Here is a 19,987-nt window from a genome sequence, read left to right on the forward strand (position 1 = left end):
TTGAGGTCACATAAGGTCTCTTTGTTGTTTAGTGAAAAGCCTGGGAATCAAACCCCAGTTTGGCAGCTATTTAAAGCCTTTGCTCTAAAAAGTGTATTTTCATCCTTTCAACAGTTTTAAAGATTTGATATGGAAGCAAAGATGAATAAAATACTGCCTGTACCTTTAAGTAATTCAGAGTAATGGAAGAGATTTGTAAATAGATGTGTGAAATGCGAGAGGTCTGATAACGGAGGACTAGTGCTCAAGTAGTACAGGAGAGTGAAGGACTAATTTAACCAGAGAAGTTGGCACTACAGTAGGCAACATTAATCTGAGTCTTGAAGCATAAGTAGAAATTTGCTTTCTGTCTATCCCAGTTTGATATACATGCATCTGGCTTAAAAAATAAGGAACAGGAGAGCTTACCATGAATAATTCTTCCCCACCCTACTTCTCTCTTCTAGTCTCCCTAGAGGAACCTCTTTCTATTGTCTTTGCTTTTAATTTTTCTCACTGTGAATCATAGACTTACAAAGTGCTGTCTCTTGCTTTTTCCACTTGAGAAATTTGAGAGATGATCATTGTTATATACACTATTTTTCAATATACTTCCCATCCCTTTGCCACTTTTTGGTGGTAATATTATTTATAGTCCTTTCTTGGTTCCCTGATAACATAAACCTTTTGCTTCATAGGCTTAAAGTAGTATCTCTGACATTCTAGCAAGTGACATGAAGATCTAGACTTGTGTTTGACCAAACAGCTAGTCACCATAATCTAGCCAAGTTGACATATAAAATTAATTATCACACGCCCTTTACCTCCCAACTTCTGTCAGTTATACTTTGGATACTGTTTTAGTATCTAGGATAAACTGATTCTAAAAGTTGAAAAACCAAATACTATGTTTCTTCATTTAACTGAATTTGTAGTCAGTATAATGATATCAAAAAGAAAATGTTCCTTGTCTAATGAAATTCAAAACAAATTTACAATGCGTCTTAGTTTGGCAGGGCTGTCATAACAAAATATCACAGAGTGGGTGGCTTAAACAACATTTTCTCACAGTCCTGAAGGCTAGAAGTCCAAGATCAAGGTGTTGGAAGTTTGTTTTTTTTCTGAGGCCTCTTTCCTTGGCTTGCATATGGCCACTTTCTCACTGAGTCCTCACATAGTCACCCTTTGGTCTATGTGTTATCTGTATCCTAATTTCCTCTTATAAGGACATCAGTCACATTGGATTAGGGCCCACCCATATGCCTCATTTTACCTTAATTACCTAACTCCAAATCCAAGGTATTGGGGGTTAGGGCTTCAACATGAGAATTTTGGGGGAACATATAATGCTACTACGAAATCATGTTAGATCTGAAACACTACTGGGAATAAAAGCAAAATACCTTTCCTTGTTCTTTGTACACCAGATATATTCCATCATGAACAAGGGTGTCAAATTATTAAAGCATATTTGCATTAACGTAATAACAATAGAAGAAAGTTTTGTTGATTTTTTTTTGAAGAGGTAAAAGAGGGTGACCTTATGAAATTCTTAATAAATTGTAAAAGATATTGACAAATTCTTTAAGGCCAGTGTCATGATAATGGAACAAATGTAGCAGGGTGTATACAAGCCATTATTTCCCCCCAAACGATTATGCCAAATTTGTGCCTTACTCAGTTCATACTCTTAATGTGCAAAAATGCTGCTTTCAGTGAATTTGACCTTTTTAGTATTTACAAAGGATACACATTTTTGTGACTTCAGTGAGGAGATAGAATATTATGTGTATTCTAAAAACTACATTAAAACATATGTACGAATCCTGAGGAGCATCAAGATCAAATATAATCAAGGCACTTCACCTAAATTAAAGATGTTTATTAAATATTAAAAGACATAACATCAAACGAAAAAATGAAATATGCTGAAATAGCAAGCAAAAATAGATTACAAATTTTTATACAACTTATCCACATGGGATGTTATTTTGAACTAAGTAGAAAAAGTTAAAGGTTTACAATAAAAAAAAACCCCACTACTATATACAATAGAAGGCTCATCTCATTGCTTATAATAAATGCAAATAACTCAAAATATGTTTAATGTAAAACTTTAACAAGAGATATGAATATACTTCCTGAATTTGAAAATGAAAGAAATACACAAATCACTGGCTGAGTGCATCAATTATTATAGGAAGAGTGTTTATTAAATAGAAATTAAAGAGATAATAAATGTCCTAGAAATGAAGATATGAAAAATTAAATGAAGTATTTTCAGTTATTTTGAATTTTTACCTGGAGAAGTTATTTTCTATGAATACATCTGATTTATAAAAAGCAACTTCTTTGGTAGTCTAATGATTGAAATCCTGTGGCAATTTATTTTGAAATGATTTTAAGCAGCACACAATATCAATAATTTGTAATATAAAAATCAGCATTGTGTTTGCATCCTCTAAAAATGATTCACAAATTTTTCTTAGTACAATCTTATCCAAATTTGGAAGTGTTAGATAGGACAAAGGTCTCAAGGTCTGGGTGGTTCTTACCAAATGCTATTTTTTCTAAATGCTAAAATGTAGCACAATGTTTGGCAGATGAGCTTGACCTGAATTACAATGATAAGTTTAACCAATTGCAAAGAAGAAATCAACATGGAATTAACCAAATAGTATATATAAGCAATGGTTAAGCCTCCTTTCAGAAAGACAGCTTTGGATGTGACACCCTTTTCCTTTACTTGCTGCAACCACCTAGGACAACCACATCTTGCGCCTGAACAGAACACCCTTGGCAGTGAACCCATTAAGTTTGGTAACATAAGTGCTCTAGAGAACATTTTTTTAAAAAACAATTCCAGTCATGGTGGCACCCTACAAAAGAAATTTCAATAAATCGAAGTTAATTAAAAATTGCTTAAGATCGCATTTGGTCAAGAGAAGTAAATTTTGAGAATTGTATTGATGAGTTTGCTTCTATCAAAGCCAGAAAAATAAAATTTGTAATTTTTATTTTTGGTATAATATTTAAACTTAAAAATAGTGTGAATTTTAATATACCAACTTTTCAAAATTTCAATATTTTCAACTAATTTACTAATTTGGGAACATTAACCATTAAAAAATACACAAAAAAAATATATGTAAGGAGTACTTCAAAAGAATTTGCCTCAGACTGCGATGTGACTTGGCACATCATTGTTCTTATATTTCCGAGCTTGGCATCCAAGCTCTAACATTAAGGTTGCCAAATTTAGCAAATAAAAATACGGGACATCCAGTTAAACTTTAATTTCAGATAAAAAGCAAATAGTTCTGTATGATACAGTAAATTTTTTTTTTATTTCTTCTCCCAACTGCAAATTTAACTGGGCACCCTGCATATTATCTGACAACCCTAAACATAATTATCCTATGTTCTAGAAAAAACTGCCTGCTTTCTGTTCCAATTTTCCTGTTCCAGCAACGCCGTCTGGCGACTCTGGCTGCTGGCTACACAGCGGTGGCGGCGAGGGCGCCCACTCGCGCCGTCACGAGGCTTCGACGCACGACGCATACGGCGTGAGCACATCCAAGCCTTACCGGGTCTGGGAGACCCCGCATCCTCACCTCCGGGGAGGGCGGGCTCCTGGGAAGCGGGAGAGCTGTCTCCGCTCTGTCACTTGGTTTGTCAGGACCTCTGTAGTTGCTGGTTCTTCTACCTGGAATGTTCTCTGCTCGGGTAGTAGTCACAGCGTTCCACCCTCATTCCCTTCAGACTGATCAAATATTCCCTTCTCAGGTAGGCCATTCATGACCACCATGAAGCTTCTGCGTCCTTGTCCCCCCTCCCCAACCCTGCTTTATTTTTCTTTATAGAACTTTCCAACACCCGTTAAGTGTTATTTGTGTTAGTTTACGGTCTGTCTCCACTAAAGTGGAATGGATGCTCCTTGGGGGAAGTTTTATCTTTCCACTTCTCTGTCCCCACCGCCCGAAATGGCACATAGCGTGCTACAAATAACTCGCTCAAGGGTTGGTGAAGTGGGGCAGTAAGGAGAGAGCGCAGTTCCCGGTTGGGCACCTTGTGGGCGACCTTGGGGCGGGTCTCGTTGTGTGAACTTCCAGGGGTGGGCCCAGAGGTTTCCGGAAAGTCCTTGGTCCTGTGGTGCGTGCTCCAGGAGGCGAAGCTGTGAGAATGGCTGGGGCTGAGTGCCACATGGGCGAGGCGGTCACTGTGCGTGCTGTGGTATAGGGCGTCTGGCCAGCCTCTCGCTTCAGGCCTGTAGTGTCGGGGCAGCCCCTGAGGACTAGCTCGGCGAGGCTGTGTGGGGCTGGTGGGGTTCTGTCCCCGTGAGCGGGGCGTTCTCTGAGCAGGTGGAGCAGAGGCAGCACCCTGAAGGCTGGAAGGTGCTGGGTGATGGCTTGGACATTATTTCGGAGGTTGAGGCTACTTTGAAGAGGTTTATTTAACGGTTGAGAAGATGCTTAATTCTTCTAATCTTGGGGAACATTTTTTTTTGTAAAGCGTTTGGGGTTTAACAGAAGTAAATGATAGGAAAAGGCCATGGAGATGGGGCAAACCACAGTTTTGTGTTTTAAAGGAAATTTTCAGTATTTTTCTGAAAGTGCTTTTGTAATGTGGAAGATCAGCAAGTTCCCAGGAGGTCCGTCTACCCTGGTATTAACTCTCTTTTCTGAAAAGTCAGTCTCTTTCCTTTCATGAATTTGCAAGCAACAAAACCTCACTAATGTAGTAACTAAAATCCCTCTTGTACCTGATGGGCTCACAGCTGTCATTTTGTCTTTTCTTGATTTCACTGGCAAGCTACTTGAAACTGTGTTCTCTAATTACTGTTCTCTCACCTCCCAGACTTCATTTATTTGACAAAGGAGGCCTACCCCAGCTAATTTTCTGAAACTGTCTGGTAAAGTGTTCAGGGTCCTCCTAGTGGCCAAACTCAGTAGACACTTGACTTTTGTTTCCTTCAGAGAATCTGCTTCATGATTCTTGGTTCTCCTTTCTTTCCCAGCCTCCCTTGCTGGCTCCTTTTCATTGGCCCTCCTGTGTCCTGTTTGTTCCCTAGTCTAGTAGTTTCCGTTTCACAATACTATACTGTAAGAGGAAGATCTTATCTATTCCCACTGCTTTAACCATTTATATGCCTAGAATTTATTAAATTATCCCACTTCTACCTGAACTTCACTCATAAATCTAGAACAGATATCACAAATTATTCAATGAATGATCATAATAGGGCCTGAGGTAGAAAAAAACAGTTACAGTGCCTGTTAACCTTTGGGGTTGCAGACCCTCTTGAGACTCTTTTGAGAATCAAGGACTTTCTCCCTAAAAAGGTGCACACTAATTTTTGCCTGTAGTTTCAGAGCTTCCCAGATCTGCTATAGTTTGAGAACTTGGAACTTGGGTTAGGATTTCCTGAAATGAAATGACAAAGTGTGTTTTCATAGATATACATCAGATTTAGAACCTTACAATGAAAATGCATTGTATTCCGGTCTCCATGGACCATTAACCCAAATTAATCTATCATACTTATTTATGAAAATAGCCTTTAGAAATAGCATCAAGAAGGTAAAGTCTGGAGCCCAAGGAAGAGAGTTTCTGATTAACTATGTGAATTGTATGTTTTACAGTCCAGATGGGATCTACCTTAGCCTGGTCAGAAACCAGGGTCTGTTCAGACATTTCAGAAAGTGCTTGCTAGTGAGAGTATAGCCTGCTCCTCTTCTGAGGACCAGTGCACAGCTGAAGTTTTGAGGCTTAGTGCCTTGTGGCAAAATATACATAATGTATTTAGCATTTTAACTGTGAGTGTACAATTCGGTGGCATTAAATACATTCACAAGGTAGTAGTGTACTCATCACCACTATCCCAAAACTTTTAAAAATCATCTTCAACATAAATTATGTAACCATTAAACCATAACTCTCCCTTTTCCTCTCCTACTAGCTCCTGGGAAGTGCTATCCTGCTTTCTGGCTCTGTGAATTTGCCTATTCTAGGAAACTTATATAAGTGGAACCATAATATATGACTTTGTGTGTCCGGGTTATTTGAATAAGCATGATTTCATAGCCCATGCTTATTGTAGCATATATCAGAATTTCATTTTTTTTATGTCTGAATAGTATTCTGTATATAGCCACATTTTGTTTATCCCATCATCTGTTTTGATAGACACTTGGGCTGTTTCTGCGTTTTGGTTATCGTGAATAATACTGCTATGAATATTGGTCTTCGGGTATCTGTTCGAATCTCTGTTTACAGTTCCTTTGGTATATACCCAGGAGTTGTATTTCTGGGTCATATGGTAGTTACGTTTAATTTTTGAGAACTGACGACTGTTTTCCACAGTGGTTGCATCATTTTATTTTCCCACCAACAATGCATGAAAGTCCCAATTTCTCCACATCTTCACCAACACTTCTTATTTTCCATTGAAAAAACAAAAATTATAACCATCCTAGTACGTGTGAGTTGGTATCTCAGTGTGGTTTTAATTTGCATTTCCCTAATGACTAATGATATTGAGCACATATTCATCTGCATAGTGACCATTTGTATATCTTCTTTGGAGATATACAATGTCTATTCAAGTCTCTTACCCATTTTTTAATAGGATTGTTTGTTTTGTTGTTGAGTTTTAGATGTTCTTTATATTTTTTAATATTAATCTCTTTTCAGATATAAGATTTTCAAATATTTTCTTTCAATTAGTAGGTTGTCTCTTCACCTTTTTGATAGTATCCTTTAGAGGACAAAAGTTCTTAATTTTATAGAAGTTGGTTTTTTGTGTGGCTTGTCCTTTGGTCATATCCATGAAATTGTTGCCAGACTCAATGACAGGAAGGTTTCCCCCAGCGTTTTCTTCTTAGAGTTTTATAGTTTCAACTGTTAAGTTTAGATTTTTGACTAAACTGACTGGATTAAACTTAATGGATTTTGAGTTAATTTTTGTATATGATGTAAAGCTTAATGTCATTCTTTTGCATGTGGTTATCCAGTTTTCTCAGCATTATTCATCCTCAGGAGTGTCCTTTCCTCACTGAATGATCATAACATTCTTGTTGAAAGTCAATTGACCATAAGTGTGATGGTTTATTTCTGGACTTTCTATACTATTCCATTGGCTTATATGTGTGTCCTTAGGTCTGTTACATAGTGTTTTTTTTTTTAATTTTGGTAAAATACATATAAAATTTACCCTCTCGACCATTTCTAAGCATACAGTAATGTTACATACATTTAGTAATGTTACATACATTCATATTTGTACAACGAATCTCCAGAAACCTTTTGTCTTACAAAAGTGAAACTCTGTACCCCATTTCTCTCTCCCCCAAATCCCTGGCAACCTCTATTCTACTTTAGGTCTCTTCGAATCTGATTGCTCTAGGTATTTCATATACATGGAATTATATAGTAGTAGTCTTTTTGTGACTGGGTTTTTTCACTTAGCAGTTGTCCTCAAGTTCATCCATGTTGTAGCCTGTGTCAGACTTTCCTTCTTTTTAAAGGCTGAATAATATTCCATTGTACGTATATACCACATTGTGTTTATCCATTCATGTCAGTGGACACCTGGATTGCTTCCACATTTTGACTGTTGTTGATACTGCTGATATAAATGTGAGCATACAAATAAGTTCTCAAGACCCTGCCTCCAAGTCTTTTGGGTCTATGCCTAGAATTGGAATTGCTAGATCATACAGTAATTCTATTTTTAACTTTTGAGAACTACCATACTCTTTTCCATACCGTACCTTTTTACATTGCCTCCAACAGTGCATAAGAGTTTCAGTTTCTCAAGTTTTTTTGATAGCAGCTGTCCTAATGGATATGAGATGTAATCTCATTTTGGTTTTGATTTGCATTTCCTTAATGATTAGTGATGTTGAGCATCTTTTCATGTGCTTATTGGCCATTTGTATTTGTTCTTTGGGGAAATGTCTATTCAGGTCTTTTGCCCATTTTTAAAAATCAGATGTTTTGTTGTTGCTGTTTAGTCATACTCTTTTAATTACTCTAATAGCTTTGTAGTAAGTTTTGAAGTCAGGATGTGTGAATCTTCCAACTTTATTTTCCTTTGCAATTGTTTTAGCTATTTGGGATCCCTTGCAATTCTAGATAAATCAGAGTTTCTGTTTCTGCAAAAAAGGCTATAGGAATTTTAATAAGGATTGCACTGAACATATTGATTGCTTCGGGTAGTCTTGGCATAATGAAGAATGACTTAAGTCTACCCATGAATATGGGATTTTTTTCCCATTTATTTATACCTTTTCAAATTTCTTTCTTCAGTGCTTTGTAGTTTTTAGTATGCCAGTCCTTCATCTCATTGGTTAAAATAATTTCTAACTATTAATTCTTTCAGATGCTATTATAAAAGGAATTACTTTCTTAATATCCTTTTCATATTTTTTCATTGTTGCTGTACAGAAACACAACAGCTTTTTGCATGTTTATGTTATACCCAGCAACTGTGCTGAATTAGTTTATTTTCATGAGTAGCTTTCTTATGGAATTTTTGAGATTTCCTGTATGTAGGAGCTTACCTTCTGTGAAAAGAGATTGTTTTACTTCTTTTCCAATTTGGATGCCTTTTATTTTTATTGTCTAATAGCTCTGGCTAGAACTTCTAGTACAGTGTTGAATAATAGTGATAAAAGCGAGATTATTTGTCTTGTTCCAGATTTTAGAGGGAATTTGTTATTGTATAATTTGTTATTGTATAATTGTTCATAGAATTCTCTTATGCCCCTTTTTATCTCTGAAGGCTAGTAGTAATGTCCCACATTCATTTCTGATTTTTGGCTATTTGCATCCTCTCCTTTATTCTTTTTGTCAGCCTAACTGCAGATTTGTCAATTGTTAATCTTTTCTAAGAACCAATTTTTAAAACTTTTCTCTATTTTTTATCTCTATTTTGATTATCTCTAAACTAATCTTTATTATTTCCTTTCTTCTGTTATCTTTAGATTTAGGTTTTCTTTTTCTAGTTTCTTAAATTGTAAAGTTAGGTGTTGACTTGAGAATTTTTTTTTTTTTTTACATAAGCAGTTATACTTATAAATTTTCTTTTTATTGTTGCTTTCACTTCATCCCACAAGTTTGGGTATGTCGTGTTTTCATTTTTATTCATCTCGATATTTTTAATTTCTCTTTTGATTTCTTCTTTCACCAATTGGTTGTTTAACTGTGTTGTTAATTTCTCCATATTTACGAATTATCCCCTTTTCTTTCTATTATTAATTTCTAACTTCATCCTCTTTTAGTCAGAGAAAATAACTTTATGCGATACCTATCTTTTAAAATCTGTTGTGACTTATTTTGTGGCCTAATGTATGATCTGTCCTGGAGTATGTCCTGTGTATACTTGAATGCGCACTTGAAAAGAATATTCTGCTGTTATTGAATGGATTATCCTGTATATATCTCTTAGGTCTAGTTGATTTATTGTATTGTTCAAGTCCTCTATTTCCTTACTCATCTTTTGTCGTATTAATCTATCCTCTATTGGAAGTGGGATATTGAATTCTTCAGCTGTTTTTGTAGAACTATCTATTTCATCTTCTGTTTTGTCAATTACTGCTTTATATATTTTGAGGATCTATTATTAAGAATGTAAATATTTGTAATTGTTATATCTTCTTCTTGTATTGAACCATTTACTAATATATAACGATCTTAGTCATTCTAACCTTTTTGGATTTAAAGTCTATTTTTTTTCTCCTTGCTCATATCTGCTTTTAAACACTGTAGCATATTTCTTAAATTTCAATTGTTATACTTTTCAATGACATAATTTCATTTGGGCTCCTTTTTATAACATCTGTCTTTTTGTTGGTATTCTCATTTTCTTCATGTGTCATTTCTTATCTTTGTTCTTCCTTCAGCTCTTTAAATATCTTGAGGAGAGTTTTAAGTCTTTGTCTAGTGAGTCTGACATCTGGGTTTCCTCAGGCACAATTTCTGTTGCTTAATTTTGTTCTTGTGAATAGGCCATACTTTTTTCTTTCTTTGTATGCCTTGTGATTTTTTTCTTTGTTGAAAACTGGACATCTGAAATTTATTTTGTGGTAATTATGGAAATAGAATTCTTCCCCTTCCCAGGATTTGCAGATTTTTTTTTTTTTTTTTTTTACAGTGTCACTGAGCAAGGGAGCAGCCTGAGATGAAAGCTTAATGTCTTCTCATAGTCTTTTCTGAGCCTGGGCATGTGCAGTGGCTTCTTAAATTCCTCTTAAATGTGGTTGTCTTTGAATGCCCATAAATATAGATGTGGCTCCTTTAAATCTCTTGGACGCTGCTTTAGCTGGCGGGGATTGGAACAATGACAACCAGCCTCTGTGGCTCCATAATCAGAAGCAGCAATCTTCAGTCAGAACTGAAAACCTGATATTTGGAGGACAAGGTCCTTGTTACCCACTCTGGCTCAGCCATGCCAGAAACATGGGTTGCTATCCCAACTGCTACCTCCCAGTGGTTGAGGTCTGAAATCAAATGATGTTAACTGAAGTTTACCTCCAAGCTTTCCCCTGGAAGCAGCAAACTTTCAGATATACTCCAGAGTTTTACAACAGTCACTTCAGACAATTTCTGGCAGTGCAGTTATTGTCTAGGTGGAGAGACAGAGTCCTGGCTCTTTCTACTCTGCTATCTTCCCTGATATCACTCCAGGCTCTGCTTATTTTTCTTCATTCATTTTTATCTCTGTTTCTAAGACTAGATAATCTCCTGTCTTCAAGTTCAGTAATTTTTTTCCTCTAGTTCAAATCTTCCGGTAAGCCCCGCTAGTGAATTTTACATTACAGTTTTTGTATTTTTCAACTCTAGAATCTCTATTTGGTTCTTTATTTATACTTTGATTCTCTTCATTGATATTTTCTCGTTGACAAAACATCTTTATTTAAAAAAATTTTTTTAGACACGATTGCTTTAATTCTTTTAAAATAGTTATAATAGTTGATTTAGGTCTTATTAAGTAAGTCCAATATATCAGGTTTCCACACTGCTTTTCTATTTAAGAGCCATACTTTCCTGTTTTTTTTTTCATGTCTTGTATTTTAAGGGTGTAAAAACTGGATATTTAAAATAATGAAATATGGAAACTTTAGAAATCAGAGTCTCCTCATCACACTCCCAGGGTTTGTTACTGTTGATGCAGTTTAGTGACTTTCATGATGTAAGTCTGTTTGTATGGTCATTTAAGTTTCTGTAAGCTTAACTTTGTGGTCAGTTAATTATTGGGCAGAGATTTATCCTTAGATATCTTGAACCAAAGTTTTCTCAACTTTTGCTAAGGGACTCTGTGGACGTCACGGCACACCTTCAATACTCTTGTCAGGTAAATTACAACTCTGCTTTACCCTTCACATACTGCCTGTGCAGAGACTCAAGGACAGCAAGAAGTGAGAGCTTAGGACCTTCCTGGGAATGCACATAGCACCGTACTTGTGTACATGTGTCATCCTGGAATCCTAAGACTGTGTCATAGCTTTTCAGAGTAATCTATGAACAGTTAATTCCCCAGTTTCCCCTTATGCTAAGGGTTCTGATGTAAAAAGTGGACAACATGTAAGAATGGGTGGGTAATATAAACAGAGAAATAGAAACTCTGAGAAAGATTCAAAAGGAAATGTTAGAAACAAAAAAATTACTATAACAAAAGTGAAGAATGCCTTTGATGGGCTCATCAGTGTACTGGGCATGACTGAGGAAAGAAACAGTGATCTTGAAGATATGTCAACAGGAACCTCCCAAACTAAAAAGAAAAATAATGTAAAAAACAGAACAGAATATCCAAGAATTGTGAGGAAATTGCAAAAAGCGTAACATATGTGTAATGGTAATAACAGAAGGAGAAGAAATAAGGGGACAGAAGAAATATTTGAAGACACAAAACCACAGATCAAACAAGCTTGGAGAACACCAGGTGGGAAAAATATCAATTTTGTACCTAGGCAACTGCATTGAACCTGCATAAAATCAAAGACAAAGAAAACATCTTGAAGGAAGCTATAAAGAAGAAAAATTACCTTACCTACAGAGGAACAAGGCTTAGAGTTATTTCAAACCTCTGTTTAGAATCATGCAAGCAAAAAAGAGAATGAAATATTTAAAATGTTGAAAGAAAATAACTGTCAACATAGATTCCTGAATCCAGTGAAATTATCCTTCAAAAGTGACATAAAATAGACTCTCAGACAAAAATCGAGGGGATTTGTTTCTGGTAGACCTGCCTTGTAAGAAATGTTGAGTTCTTCAGAAACAAGAAAAGTGGTACACAGACTGTGGATTAGTGGTTACCAGAGGGAAGGGGTGGAGGAGGTAGATAGGGATAAAAGGGGTCAAAAATTTGGTGATGTAAGGAAATCTAATTTGGGGAGGTGAAAACAATGCAATATGTATATAACATATCATTGAATTGTACACTTGATACTTTTTTGATTTTATTAATGTCACCCCAGTGATTTTTAATAAAAAGAAAAATGGTATAGGTTAGAAACTTGGACCTGTACAAAGGAAGGGTGTTTGAGAAAGAATAAGTGAAAGCAAAATAAAATCTTTTATTTTTCTTATTTATGCCTGGTCTAACAGATAACAGTTCAAAATGATAGCAATGATTTTAGATGATTATATGTATAAGTTTGTATATAAATGAAACAAATGACAGCAATGTTATAAAGGATGGGAGGGAAAATTTTGGAATACTCTGTTATAAGGTACGTGCATTACCCATGAAGCAGAATAGTGTTGCTCTCAAGTGGAATTAGATTAGTTGTAAATGTATATTGCAAACTTTAGGGTAACCACTAAAATTTGCTGGGGGGGGGTATAAGTGATATTCTAATAGAGGATATAAAATGGAAGGAATAATATAAAATTCTCAGTTAAAACCAGAGAAGGCAGAAAAAGAGTAGAAGACAAAGGAACAAAGACCAAAGGCAATGAATAGAGTAACAAATATGGTATATTGAAATCTATATCAATAATCACTTTAAATGTAAAAGGTCAAAATTTACCAATTACAAGACAGACTGTTAGGGTGGATTAAAAAAGAAAAGGCCTAAGAATATGTTGTCTACCTATTATAAATACAAAGACACATATATATTAAAAGTAATGGAATGGAGTTTTTTTCCACGCTACCCAGAGAAGGGCCCATACAGCATTGTTCTTGGTTCTCATGTAACTTAAAGGGAAACTGTCACAATGTCTGGAGCCCTTGATGTCTTTCAAATGAAGGAGGTGGATGTCCTCAAATTCCTTGCAGTAGGAACACACTTAGGTGGCACCAACCTTGACTTCCAAATGGAACAGTACATCTACAAAAGGAAAACTGAGGGCATCTACATCATAAATTTAAAGAGATCTTGGGAAAAGCTTCTACTGGCAGCTCATACCATTATTGCTATTGAAAACCCAGCTGATGTCAGTGCCATATCATCCAGGAATACTGGCCAGTGAGCTATACTGAAAAGTTTGCCGCTGCCACTGGAGCCACTCCTACTGCTGGCTGCTTCACTCCTGGGGTCTTCACTAACCAGACCCAGGCAGCCTTCCAGGAGCCGAGACTTCTGGTGGTTACCGATTCCAGGACCAACCACTAGCTTCTTACAGATGTGTCTTATGTTAACCTGCCTACCATCACCCTGTGTAATGCTATTCTCCTCTGTGCTATGCGGACATTGCCATCCATTGCAACAACAAGGGAGATCACTCAATGGGTCTAATGTACTGGATGCTGGCCTGGGAAGTCCCACGCATGTGTGACACCATCTCTCGTGAACACCTGTGGGAGGTCATGCCTGATCTCTACTTCTGCAGAGATCATGAAGAGATTAAAAAGGAAGAGCAGGCCACTAATGAAAAGGCTGTGACCAAGGAGGAATTTCAGGGTGAATGGACTGCTCCAGCTCCTGAGTTCACTGCTGCTCAACCAGAAGACTGGTCCGAAGGTATACAGGTGCCCTGTGTGCATATTCAGCGGTTTCCTACTAAAGACTGGAGTGCTCAGCCTGCCACTGAAGACAGGTCTGCAGCCCCCACTGCTCACGCCATTGAATGGGTAAGAACAATCATGGAGTGGTCTTAAGCTATTCTTCTACAAATTCTTAAACAAAATGGAAATAAAGTTGATGGAAAATAAACAGTTTCTAAAAGTTAAAAAGTAATGGATGGAGTATATACCAACCTAACACAAATCAAAAGAAAGCTGAAGTAGCAGTATTAATTTCAGACAAAGCAGATTTCAGATCAAAGAAAATTATCAGGGATAAAGGAGGGCATTATATAATAAAGGAGTTTATTTTCCAAGAAGACACACAAACCTAACAGCATAACATCAAAATATGTGAAGCAAAAAGTGATAGGACTGAAAAGGAGAAGTAGAAAAATCTGTTACTGTCAGAGACTTCGACACTCCTCTATTAGTAATTCACAAATGCAGCAGGCAGAAAAGCAGCAAGGATATAGTCGAACTGAACAATCAGTCAACTAGGTCTAATTGGCATTTATAGACTACTTCATTCACCAAAGGCAATGTATATATTCTCACACTCACATGGAACATTCGCTAAGGCAGAGCACACCTGAAGACATAAAATGCATCTCAACAAATTTAAAAGAATATAAGTCAAAGTATGTCCTCAGACCTCAACAGAATTAAGCCTGGAATCAACAACAGAAAGGCCACTGTAAATTCCAAAATATTTGAGGATTAAACAACATACTTCTAAATAACATATAGATCAAAGAAGAAGTCTCAAGATAAATTTAAATTTTTTCTGTGTAATGAAAACGAAAATACAAGTTACCAAATTTCACTCATTAGAATGTAGTGATGTGTTAGTACTTCCACTTAGTTTCCTCTAAATTTTACCCCAAACTCCTTTTTTCTTTGCTGATTCTGCTTTGTATTCATCTGCTGTAACTTCACAACTACATGTGAAGACATGTGGATCTTCTCAGTGAATCATCGAATCTGTAGGTAGATAGTCTTGGGATACTCAACATGTCAGTGTAGAGTTGAGCTCTGCTTTTTAAATCTAGTTTCATTATCTCTGCCTTTTAGTTGGAGTGTTTAGATCACTTATATTAATCAAGGGTCTTAATAGTTTGATTTAAATCTACCATGTTGCTATTCTGTTTTTTTCCCCACTATCTTTTTGATTCCTTTTCTTTTTCTTTTCTGTCTCATTTTCGATTAACAGAGTATTTTTGTTTCTGTTTTATCCCCACTATTGGTTTATTAGCTCTAATTTCTTGTTTTATTTTTGTAATGGTTGCTTTGGGATTTGAAATATAAATCTTTTATTTATCACAGCCTACCTTTACATAACATTATGCCTCTTTATATTAATATAAGAACTTCATAAAACTATGCCTCTGTTTTCTCCTTCTCTTCCTTTTTGCTATTATAGTAATGCATTTTTCTTGGATATATGCTAAGAAGCACACAGTACCTTGCTATTATTTTTTGCTTCAAACAGTTAATAATTTTTTAAAGAAATAATGATGAAAAATCTTTTTTATATTTACCCACATAGTTACTAGTCAGTTCCAGCACTCTTTATTTTTGTGTGTGTATATACAAGTTCCTATCTGGTATAATTTTCTTTCTGCCTACAGAACTTTAACTTTTTTTCTGGTAGAGGTCTGGTGATAAGTACTTTAAATTTTGTCTTAAAAGCTTTCATTTCACCTTCATTTCTTGAAGATATTTTCTTTCTTTTCCATATATATATATGTATGTATGTATATTTTAAAATTTATTTAACCTAGCTCCCCACAACCTCCCTCCCCTCTGTCAATCACCAGTTTGTTCTCTGTATCTGTGAGTCTGTTTTTGTTTAGTTGGTTCATTTCTTCTTTTCCTTAGGTTCCACATATAAGTGAAACCTAAGATATTTATTTTTCTCTGTCTGATTTATTTCACTCAACATAATACTCTCTATGTCCATTCATGTCATTGCAGATGGTAAGATTTTATTTTTTGGTAGCTGAGTAATATTCCATTGTATATATGTACCATAACTTTTTATCCAGTTGTCTATTAATGGGGACTTTGGTTGCTTCCATATCTTGGCTATTGTGAGTAGCGCTGCCGTGAACATAGGGGTGCATAGATGTTTATGAAATAGTTTGATTTTCTTTGGATAAATACTCAGAAGCACAATTGCTGGGATAAAAGGTAGTTGTATTTTTAATTTTTTGAGGAACCTCCAAACTGTTTTTCATAATGGCTGTACTAATTTGCAATCCCACCAAAAGCATACGAGGGTTCTCTTTTCTCCACAACCTTTCCAACATTTGCTGTTTTTTGATTTATTGATGAAACTAATCTGACAGGTGTGAGATGGTATCTCATTGTGGTTTTAATTTGTAATTCTCTGATAATTAGTGATGTTGAGCATCTTTTCATATGTCTATTAGCTATCTGTATTTCCTCTTTGGAGATATACCTGTTTGCATCTTTTGCTGATTTTTTCATTGGATTTTTGTTGTTGTTGTTGTTGTTGGGTTGTATGAGTTCTTTATAAATTTCGGATGTTAATCTTTGTCAGCTGTATCATTGACAAATATCTTCTCCCACTCAGTAGGTTGTGTTTACATTTCGTTGCTGGTTTCCTTTGCTGTGCAAAAATAGTTTCATGTAGTCCCATTTGTTTATTTTTTCTCTTGTTTTTCTTGTCCGAGGAGATATATCAAAAAGAAAATTATTAATAACAATATGAGAGAGTTTGCTACCTATGTTTTTTTCTAGAAGTTTTATGGTTTCGGGTCTTACATGTAAATCTTCAATCCATTTTGAGTTTATTCTTGTATATAGTGTAAGAAGGTGTCCAGTTTCATTTTTTGCATGTATCTGTACAGTTTTCCAACACTACTTGTTGAAGAGACTTTTTATCTCATTGTATATTCTTGCCTCCTTTGTCATAGATTAAATAACCATATAGGTGTGGATTTATTTCTGGGTTCTCTATTCTGTTCCATTGATCTATGAGTCTTTTTATGCCAGGACCATGCTGTTTTGATTACTATAATAGTCTTGTAGTTCAGTTTGATATCAGGTAGTGTGATATATCCACCTTTGTTCTTTCTCAAGGTTGCTTTGGCTATTCAGAATCTTTTATGGTTTCATATAAATTTTTGGCTTATTCTAGTTCTGTGAAAAATGTCATTGTTATTTTGATAGGGATTTCATTAAATCTATAGATATTAAGTGTTCCTACCCATGAGCACAGTACATGCTTCCATTTATTTTTTGTTTCTTCAGTTTTTTTTTCAATGACTTAATTTTACGAGAGCAAGTGTTTTATCTCCTTCATTAGATTGATTCCTAGATATTTTATTGTATTTGATGCAATTGTAAATAGGATTGTTTTCTTAATTTCTCTTTCTGATAGTTCATCATTGGTGTGTAAAAATGTAGCTGACTCCTGAATATTAGTTTTGCATCTTGCAACTTTACTGAATTCAGTTCTAGCAGTGTTTTTCGTGGAGTCTCTAGGGTTCTCTCTGTATAGTATAATGTTATCTGCAAATAATGACAGTTTTACTTCTTCATTTCCAGTTTGGAAGCCTTTTATTTCTCTTTCTTGTCTGATTGCTGTAGTTAGGACTTCCAGTACTATATTGACTAGAAGTGCTAAAAGTGGGCATCCTTCTGTTGTTCCTGATCTTAAGGAAAACACTTTAAGCCTTTCCTCATTAAGTATAATGTTAGCCGTAGGTCTGTCATATATAGCCTTTATTATATTCATGTATGTTCTCTCTATTCCTACTTTGCTGAAAGTCTTTATCATAAATGGATGCATCTACTTTTTCTGCATCTCTTGATATGATCATATGATTTTTACCTTTCAGTTTGTTAATGTGGTGTATCATATTAATTGATTTGCGGATATTGTACCAACCTTGCATCCCAGAAATAAATCAATAAATCCTACTTGATCATGGTGTCTGATATTTTTAATGTATTGCTGAAATTGGTTTGCTGGTATTTTGGTCATTGTTAATTGAGGATATTGACCTATAGTTGTCTTTTTTTGTACTGTCTTTGTCTGGTTTTGGAATCAGAGTAATGGTGGCTTTGTAAAAAGTTAAGAAGCCTTCCCTCCTCTTGAATTTTACAGAATAGTTTGAGAAGAATAGGTATTAATTCTTTGAATGTTTGGTAAAATTCACCTGGTTCAGGACTTTTGTTTTTTGGAAGTTTTTGATTACCAATTTGATTTTGTTGGTAGTAATTGGTTGGCTCAGATTTTCTGTTTCTTCTTGATGAGTCTTGGGAGACTTGTATGTTTGGTATTCTTTTTCTAGTTCCTTTAGGTGTGAGGTTAGATTGTTTATTTGAGATTTTTATTGTTTCTTGAGGTAGGCTTATATTGCTGTAAATTTCCCTCTTAGGATTACTCTCTCTATGTCCCATACATTTTAAGTCATTGTGTTTTCATTTTAATTTGTCCCTAGATATCTTTTGATTTCTTTCTTGATATCATTGTTAACTCATTTATTGTTTAGTGGCATGTTGTTTAGCCTCCATGTGTTTGTATATTTTTGTTTTTTTCTTTCTCGTGATTGATTTCTCTAGTTTCATACCATTGTAGTTGGAGAAGACACTTAGTATGATTTCAGTCTTCTTAAATTTATGGAGACATGTTTTGTGGCCTAACATGTGGTCTATCCTGGAAAATGTTTCATGTGCACTGAAAAGAATGTACGTTCTGCAGCTTTGGAGTGAAACATTCTGAAAATATTAATTAAATCCATCTGGTCTAGTCTGTCATCTAAAGCTGTTGTTTCTTTATTGATTTTCTATCTGGAAGATCTGTCCATTGATGTCAATGGAGTGTAAAAGTCTTCTGTTATGAGTGTATTAATGTCAATGTCAGTCAATAATTGCTCTACATATGTAGGTGCTCCTGTTTGGGTGCATATATGTTTACTAAGGTTATGTTCTCTTGTTGTATTGATCCCTTTATCATTATGTAATGTCCTTCTTTGTCTCTTATTATTGTCTTTGTTTTGAAGTCTATTTTATCTGATAAAAGTATTGCTACCCCAGCTTTTTTTTTTTCATTTCTATTTACATGAATAGAAGTGAAAATATCTTTTCCCATCCTTTTACTTTCAATCTGTGTGTGTCATTTGATCTGAGGTGATTCTCTCGTAGACAGCATATGTATGGGTCTTGTTTTTTTTCTTTTTATCCATTCAACTACCTTAAGTCTTGATTGGATCATTTAATCCATTTATATTTAAGCGATTATTGATAGATACACAGTTATTGCCATTTATTATTTGTATTTATGGATTCCCCCCTTTCTTTTTACAGAAGTCCCCTTAATAATTCTTGTAGTCTGTTTTATTGGTGATAAGTTCTTTTAGTTTTTTCTTGTCTGAGAAGTTCTTTATCTCACCTTTGAGATATCAATTTTAATTGATAGCCTTGCTGGGTGGAATAGTCTTGGTTGTAGGTTCTTGTTTTTCTTCACTTTGAATATTCCCTTCTGGCCTGCAAAGTTTCTATTGAAAAGTCAGCTGACATTCTTAGGGCAGTATCCCTGTAAGTAACTAGCAGCCTTTCTCTTGCTGCTTTTAGGATTCTCTTTTTGTCTCCAGCTTTTGGCTTTTTAATGATGATGTGTCTTGGCATGGGTCTGTTTGGGTTTCTCTTGTTTGAGACTCTACACTTCCTGGACTTGTATGTCTATTTCCTTTGCAAGGTTAGGGAGGTTTTCTGTCATTATTTTTTCAAATAGGTTCTCAATGCCTTGCTCTCTCTCTTCTCCTTCTGGTACCCCTATGATACAGATGTTGGTACATTTGATGTTGTCCAGAGGTCTCTTAAACTTTTCTCATTTTTAAAAAAATTTTTAATTAAGTTTATTGCGGTAACATCGGTTAATGTAATTATATAGTTTTCAGGTATACATTATCATTTGATATCTGTATATTCTATTGTGTGTTTACTACCCAAAGCCAGTTTCCT

At 35.2% G+C, this 19,987-nt stretch overlaps 1 pseudogene; it reads left to right on the forward strand.

Moving 5' to 3' along the window:
• The first annotated feature begins 12,905 nt into the window (after positions 1–12,905).
• Positions 12,906–14,086, forward strand: LOC107497024 (annotated as a pseudogene).
• Positions 14,087–19,987: the final 5,901 nt, after the last annotated feature.

The sequence above is a fragment of the Rousettus aegyptiacus genome, unplaced genomic scaffold (genome assembly GCF_014176215.1).
Source record: "Rousettus aegyptiacus isolate mRouAeg1 unplaced genomic scaffold, mRouAeg1.p scaffold_m13_p_7, whole genome shotgun sequence".
Classification (NCBI taxonomy): Eukaryota; Metazoa; Chordata; class Mammalia; order Chiroptera; family Pteropodidae; genus Rousettus; species Rousettus aegyptiacus.